At 41.6% G+C, this 7204-nt stretch overlaps 1 pseudogene; it reads right to left on the bottom strand.

The window, feature by feature from the left end:
- Positions 1 to 810: 810 nt before the first annotated feature.
- On the bottom strand, positions 811 to 1818 carry LOC140694537 (olfactory receptor 5G9-like; annotated as a pseudogene).
- Between the last annotated feature and the right edge of the window lie 5386 nt (positions 1819 to 7204).

Here is a 7204-nt window from a genome sequence, read left to right on the forward strand (position 1 = left end):
GCTGCAAGGATGCGGTTCCTCATGATGCTACAAATGTACTGACCTTACTAAGAACAGGCAGATCTAGACTGTGAGCCTACCTCCAGCCATGGCATTTCCCTGTACGTTCCTGACTGGGGAAGGACTTCATTGTCAGGGTTCAGAAGGTGCTGTCCTATGTATAACCAAGCCCCAAACCAGAGATGCTTAGTTAATCCTCTAAACTTCTACCAGAAAATTGAATCCTGAGAAAATACAGTCTTACCCCAATCGGTCAGAAGCTCTTTCAGGTATGAAATATATCAGAGATAAACACTAGGGCCTTTATTACTGTAAACAGGGCCCATCTGTCGGAGTTGAACACAGGCCCATCTTCAGTTCCTGACACACACATAGTCCTTTGCTCAAGGCCGTCCCCCAGAGTGGTGTGTACAGCCAAGAGCTTCATTCCACTTATGAGGTTAAACATAAAACCCTACACCATATTTTTGTACAGATGCCTATTGAAGGGAGCTAGATGTGCATGTAAAACCCAGCACAAAAAATTTTAAATTCCCATTTTTGGGAATTGGAACATTTGCCAAGGAGTCAGCAGAAAAAGAAAATGTATTAGTGGGATGATTTAAACAATTAGTAACTGATATTAAATAATAACATTGTTTCAAAAATAATTGGACTGTGAGGTGTCTGAGAGAAACAAAATTAAGTGGGTGTGGGTTTGAACGGTAATAGAAGATCACATGCACGGTTTAATGAATCCACATCGAGAGACCAGATGAATGAATAAGTGGCTGGATGAATGGGTAAAGGGGTGCCACCAAGCCCCCACTCTCAGGTGGCCTGGAATCTTAGGAATCTACACAATTGGCCTGTGCTCTTTGATTCCTCCCCCAGTGTCCTTTGGAGATAAGAATCTAGGCCCTACAGAACTTCCTCTTTGTGACCATCCTGTGGATGGCACCTTTGACCTCCTTATTTCTCAAACTGTAGAAGAGTGGCTTCAACATGGGGATGACTGCAGTGTAAAACACCAACACCACTTCATTGAGATCCAGGGAGAAACTTGCACTAGGCCGCACACAAATGAAGAAGTGAGTACCATACAGGATGGAGACGGCCATCAGGTGAGACGGCAGTTGGAAAAGGCTTTGTGCCTCCCCTCGGCAGAGAGGAGCTTCAGGATGACATAGGAGACCAGGATGGTCAGGCTGCTGAAGACTCCCACAGCTCCTGCCACCACAAAGACGACTAACTTGTTGAGCCTGGTGTCAGTGCACATGAGGGAAAGCAGGGGGGACATATCACAGAAGAAATGATTGATGACATTGAGGCCACAAAAAGGGAGGTGAAATGCATTTGTTGTGTGCATCATAGTGTTCACGAACCCGATGGCATAGGCGCCAGCCACCAGCTGGATAAAGAGTCTCCGGGACATGGCAACAGAGTACAATAATGGGTTGCAGATGGCGACATAGTGCTCGTAGGCCATGGACGCCAGGAGAAAACACTCTGCCGCCACAAAGAACCCAAAGAACCACTGCTGCAAAGCACAGCCCAGGAAGGAGATGGCTTTCGTCTTCGCAGAGAAGTCGGCGAGCATCTTGGGGCTCACGGCTGAGGAGAAGCACATGTCCGCAAAGGACAGGTGGCTGAGGAAAAAGTACATGAGTGTGTGAAGGCGGGCATCGATCTGCAGCAGAGCAACCGTCCCCAAGTTTCCGGTTAGGTTGATGACGTAGAAACTCAGAAAGAGCAGGAAGAGAAGCACCTGCAGTTGGGGTTGTAATTCAAACCTCTGAAAACAAACTCAGTGACCCGCGTGTAGTTTTCACTGGCCATGACCGATGCTGGTTTCCACCACGGAGAGCAGACGCATCACAACAGACTGGGTGAGCGTATCTTCAAAAGGAGGACACAGGAGAGCATTGGAGAGGATATGACTTAGCTACACACTATGGCCAAGGAAATACAGGCAAGATAGAAGCCAGCGCAAAAGATCAGACCTGAAGCTACAAAATTTTAAGACTCTTATAGAAGAACCCTGTCAACGTATGGATGAGAAAGCGTCAGCCTAGAAGCTCGAGTCCCTGTAACTAACTGATAGCAGAGATAGTTCCAGAATAAACACCCAGTGTCTGCAGCTTCATTGAGTTCACCAGGCGGTCACACACCTGGTGAAGGGATGCAGGAGAGTGGAAATGAGGCAAGCTGGAGAAGAAGGAGCAGCCACTCCATTTCAGGCTGAATGCTGTGTGCTTGGTGATGATACAACCCAAGGCTAAGTGTATGTTCTCCATTGGCCCTGGAATCTACCTGTCTGACCCTGGGAACCCTGACTTTTCTTCATCTGTGGGGCAGGATTAATAATAGTAACAACTATGTTGTAAATTGTTGTGAGGATTAAATGAGATAATGCATGCAAAGCATGTAGCAGCATCCTATTAAGAACCAAAATAAGTGCAGAATAATTGCTCGTATTTTTGCCTTATGTAGTCCCTTTAATAATCCTGAAAACTAAATATCATTATTTCACCTTATTTTTTAACGCTATCTTTGATTTTTAATTTTATTATTTTTTTATTTATTTTACTTTGATGGGGGGAGGAAATTAAGCTTAGTAAGTAATTAATTTCTTTATTTTTTATTTATTTCTTTAATGGAGGTACTGAGGATTGAGCCCAGGACCTCGTGCATGCTAAGCACTCACTCTACCACTGAGCTTTACCCTCCCCCCCTTATTTCACTTTGCAAAAGAGGAAGACTGAAGATCAAGGCATGCTCATAATGCTAGCAAATGGCAGAAAAGGGCTTAGAACATGTATTGATCAAAACAGACTGTGCCCTTTCGTTTTTCACACTGTGGAAATGTTTCCTGTGTCTTCACAGATCCTGTCATCTCAAAGAGGTTCAAAATTCATTGCAGTATAAGTACAGGCAATGCATTTTTGGCTTCCTCTTCCTGGTGTTAGGTTCTAGCCACTGGTCATTGGTAGGAAGGCCACTGGATAATAGAGTGTCAAGCTTAACATCCCCTTTATGGAAACAGTACAGGGAAGAAGCCGGGAAAAGAGCCTATCTTATGCCACCTCTATATCATCCATATGTCCTTTTTCACCCACTATAAGGGTAACCTTGGTTACATCAGCTGATCTCTTTGAACCTGAGTTGCTGCATTCATTCAGTGTGGCTAAACCCTTGATCTCCCAGAATTCTCATCCACTTAGAATGAGAGGGTTGATGAGTGCTCAGAAAACGTCTTACACTTTACTTTTAACTTTTTTTTTTACTAGCCCATGAACATTGGAATTCAACAAGCAGCCTTATGCTAGACAGTTCCCGTCACTTCTCTAACTTGAAATTGATCATTTGACTTTAGCAAGGCCTCCTCTGAGGGCAACTACTACAGCTACTATGCCATCCTTCACTTCAGGGGAATTAAAGAAAAAGATGGATTAGCCAGTTACACTGTCCACCCGTCACACGCACCTCTTGCTCAAGTCTCTTCAAGAGTCTGACAGCTCCTCCAGGATCAGCCACTATTGTCAGTGCTACTTCTCAGTCTTCCACTTGACAACTGCCCAGAGGTCCTCAATGCTTCCTTGTCAGTCTTGGTTCCTAAGCCTGTCCAAGCCTTCTATGCACATTTTAATGTGTCGGTTTTTCTTTGTCGCTTGGTGATTAGGATAGAATGCAGTGCTCCATACGGGGTGGAGGACACAATCAGATCTGCGGTCAGGAGCCCAAGGATAATATCAGCACAGCCCATGACAGCCTTGTCGGAGCAAGGACATCACCCGGTGGTTTAGATCGGGCTGTGAGCTGAATTCAGCGCTGCCTTCCCACGGACCTGCTGCTGCAGCTTCCCTGTCCCATTTCATACTTACTGATTATACTTTGACCCAGTTGCAGAACCTAAACATGTTTCCCCATGTCATCCCTCCTGAGACCTTCCTCAGTCATCAAACAATGGTGAGGATCATGCTGATCTTGGCCAGGAACCACAAAGATCACTTATTTCAATCCCACTTTCATTTATGTTCTCCTAGCTTGCTAAAAGTCAGGCAGAAAGAAGAACAGGTAATGATGCAGAAGGTCGCAACTTATGCTGTAAAGGGCTCCCTCTTCTCTAAAGATGGCACGAAGAACTAAAGCAAAAGCGAGCCAGTTTCCCAGGTTTCACCTTCCCTTAACGTGGCTACCTCCACACACACAAAAACGGGTCAGAATTTTCAATAGTCATTTAATTTTATTCTGTATTTTCTTCCAAAAAGAAAACATGGAAGACTCCACTGTAACATACATTCAGCATCTTCATCAATTAGCTAAAAGCCCCCTGAACTAGTTGCATCATTTTGTCTTTCTTGTTGCTATGGAAGATGCTCGCTCCCCAAAGTGTACTATATCCTGGGGATGAGCTGCTAAGGGAAAGCCCAATTAAAGTTTTGCTTCATAGCATAAGGAAGTCCCACGAGATCTATTTTCTGGTGATTTTATGTTTGTTTCTGCCTGGATATAGGCTCTCCATTTTCTCTAGTTCCAAGCTAAGCAAGGAGACTCTGTGGAATCCTTTGTAAATGAAAGCAGCAGAGACGGTGGTGCCACTAGAGGACATAGCTTTCCACGTCCTTCTTTCTTGTGCATTAATGGTTTGGGAACAAGGGCAAAGAATGTGGAAAATGGACTTTCCTCAAACACAGCATTCACCACACATTGCCAAAGAAGTTCAACTTCCTGAGACTTTGCCCAAACCACAAAAAGAGCTTTAGATGCATCAGGTAGTCTGTCAACTTCATTTGCTTAAAAAAATTTCACCTGAAGCTCACTGCTCTGTTTCGACATCCAGTGCACCGTTATCATCTTGGGATGTCCTTTAAACATAATTCTTCATGTGTGCACCATGGGTAAAAACATGCATAGAAGAGATGGGTGTGTCTGTGCCTGAGCAAGAAGAATGCGTGCTGTCAGTCAGCCTGAGCGCTCAGAGAAGGTAAGCCATCAGTAATCGATCATGAAAAACGCCCCCAAGCCAGGACATAAAAACAGGAAACACAAAGGAGTGGCACCATTTTTTTCCTCTCTTGCATTGGCCCACTCCCAATTCTCGGGGTGCATCACGCTCTTTATCTCCTGTTAGAAATTCATTATTTGGGGGGAGTGAATAAGAACCAAGGTAACTTTTATTCCCCTACTTTCGCTAACAGAAGGACCAGGCAAGGATTAACTTAAATTCCAGGGCTCACGGCTGGAAACTCAGATGTTTCAGATCATTTAGACTGATTAACCACATTGGCAGAAATGACACTTGGCAGCAGACAACAGAGGAGTCATCTGTGGCAGGAAATCTGTTAAGTGAAGACATTGGAGCATTTGTACTGCTTAGTCTTTTATTATCTTAATACTGATCACTGCTTCTCAAAATGTTTATCTATATTTATACAGGTGCCACCCAGACGAAAATGTAAGTATTTTTTTCTTGTACCATGGGAGAGAATTACAGCGGACACCCAGGGATTTATGGAAATACAGTTTAAGAAATAAGAACTTAACCAATAAAGTGATATGAAAAGTATTACTCAAATGGGAATTGTCAGAGTGAGGAATGTCAGGGAAAAGAAACCACAGATTGAATGAAGTGAGTCCCATTGACAATTTATATAGAAAATTTCCATTGACAAATTACCAGATTTTTATAAGGATTTTTTTTCAAATTTACATTTCATTGAAAAAATAGATTATTGATGTACATAAAACATTTCATTAGTAAATATACTGAGAAAAATTCCAAAAGTGGTAAGTGGGGCATAAAGGTCCAGGCATACTGACCTACTAAGTAAAAGACACTGTAGAACAGTAAGAGTTAGAACCGGGTGATGCTGGGACCTAAGTGGAAGACTGAATAAAACAGGTAGCAGTAAGATGTCATACATATGACAAGGGAGACAGTGGATGAAGGGGCTTGAGAACAAAGCAGGATTTATCTGACGTCTGTGTCTGCCACTTCCTGTGAGGCTTCAGGAAGTCACTGCCCTTTTAGGACCCTCAGTTTTCCTTGTCTCTTGAATGAGGACAATTCCTACCTTACAGAGTTATCTTAAAATCATCTTTTCAGGTCTTACAACACCACTTGCTACTTCAGAATTTTACCTCACCTCTTCTTAAAGAGTGTTTTAATAGCTCAACTGACAGTAGCATTTTACAATTACCATTATTATTAATATTCAAGTATTATTTCATGAAGAAAAAAGTGATTACTCTTTAGGTATTTTAAAATTCCTGAGTAATTAGATTAAAATACAAGTATGCAAAACCATAAAACATAAAAATAAATATTGGCCAAACACTCCAATCTGTGGTCAATATGTATTTAAAGATGAAAATAGTAATAAAAAATTTTAAAAATACACAATTTTATTTATTAAAGTTGCAAAGGATAGACTAGAAAATATTTGTAGCTAACGTTAGAAAGTCTGTTATTATCATTACGGTGATGTAAGGAATTATAAGAATGTTGATGGAGTAAAAATCTCTGAACCATGTGTTTCCATGTGTGCCATAATTCTGTTATGTATAATAAGAAAAACATTTTCCTACTTTTTTATGCTTTAGTTTCACAAAATAAGAAAATGAAAATCAGAATGTTAGAAGAGATGAAGGATTTTAAATTTTTTTGCGCCATGAACTTTAAAGAGTCTGTAAGACATTTCTTTTCCTGTACAGAGGTCCAAACACACAAAACTTGTATGCAGTTTCACAGCCCTTCAAAATCAGCTCTTAGACTTTCAAAAGCTTTTTTCCAAGCCTGCTATGTTCATAACTCTTTTGATTACAAAATGAAACGTTAGTGGACGATTTCAGTGTGATTGACACGCTGATGCTGCCACCTAGTGGCAGAGTTTAACAACATCTTAAAAAGGAATGACGTCAGTCATTGCACAAGAAACGGTGCATACTCTTTATTTGAACAAGTGTATACTCACAGAGACCGTGCTAATAGGAGATGAATAAAGAGCAGAAGGGGGACAGCTAATTAAGAATGTGAAATAGTGCATCTCATGGTGCTGAAAGTATAACAAACTTTAACAAACTTTGACCCTCATGTTCAAAAATAATACGAAATATTTAAAACTAGGTTTTTAAGAATTTAGAGAATAAGGCCATTTTGAGGGGACCTTTATTAACATGAAATTGGAGCAGGACTAATACCAGCCTTAAAAGTTAATGATGT

Source organism: Vicugna pacos, unplaced genomic scaffold, assembly GCF_048564905.1.
Source record: "Vicugna pacos unplaced genomic scaffold, VicPac4 scaffold_21, whole genome shotgun sequence".
NCBI lineage: Eukaryota > Metazoa > Chordata > Mammalia > Artiodactyla > Camelidae > Vicugna > Vicugna pacos.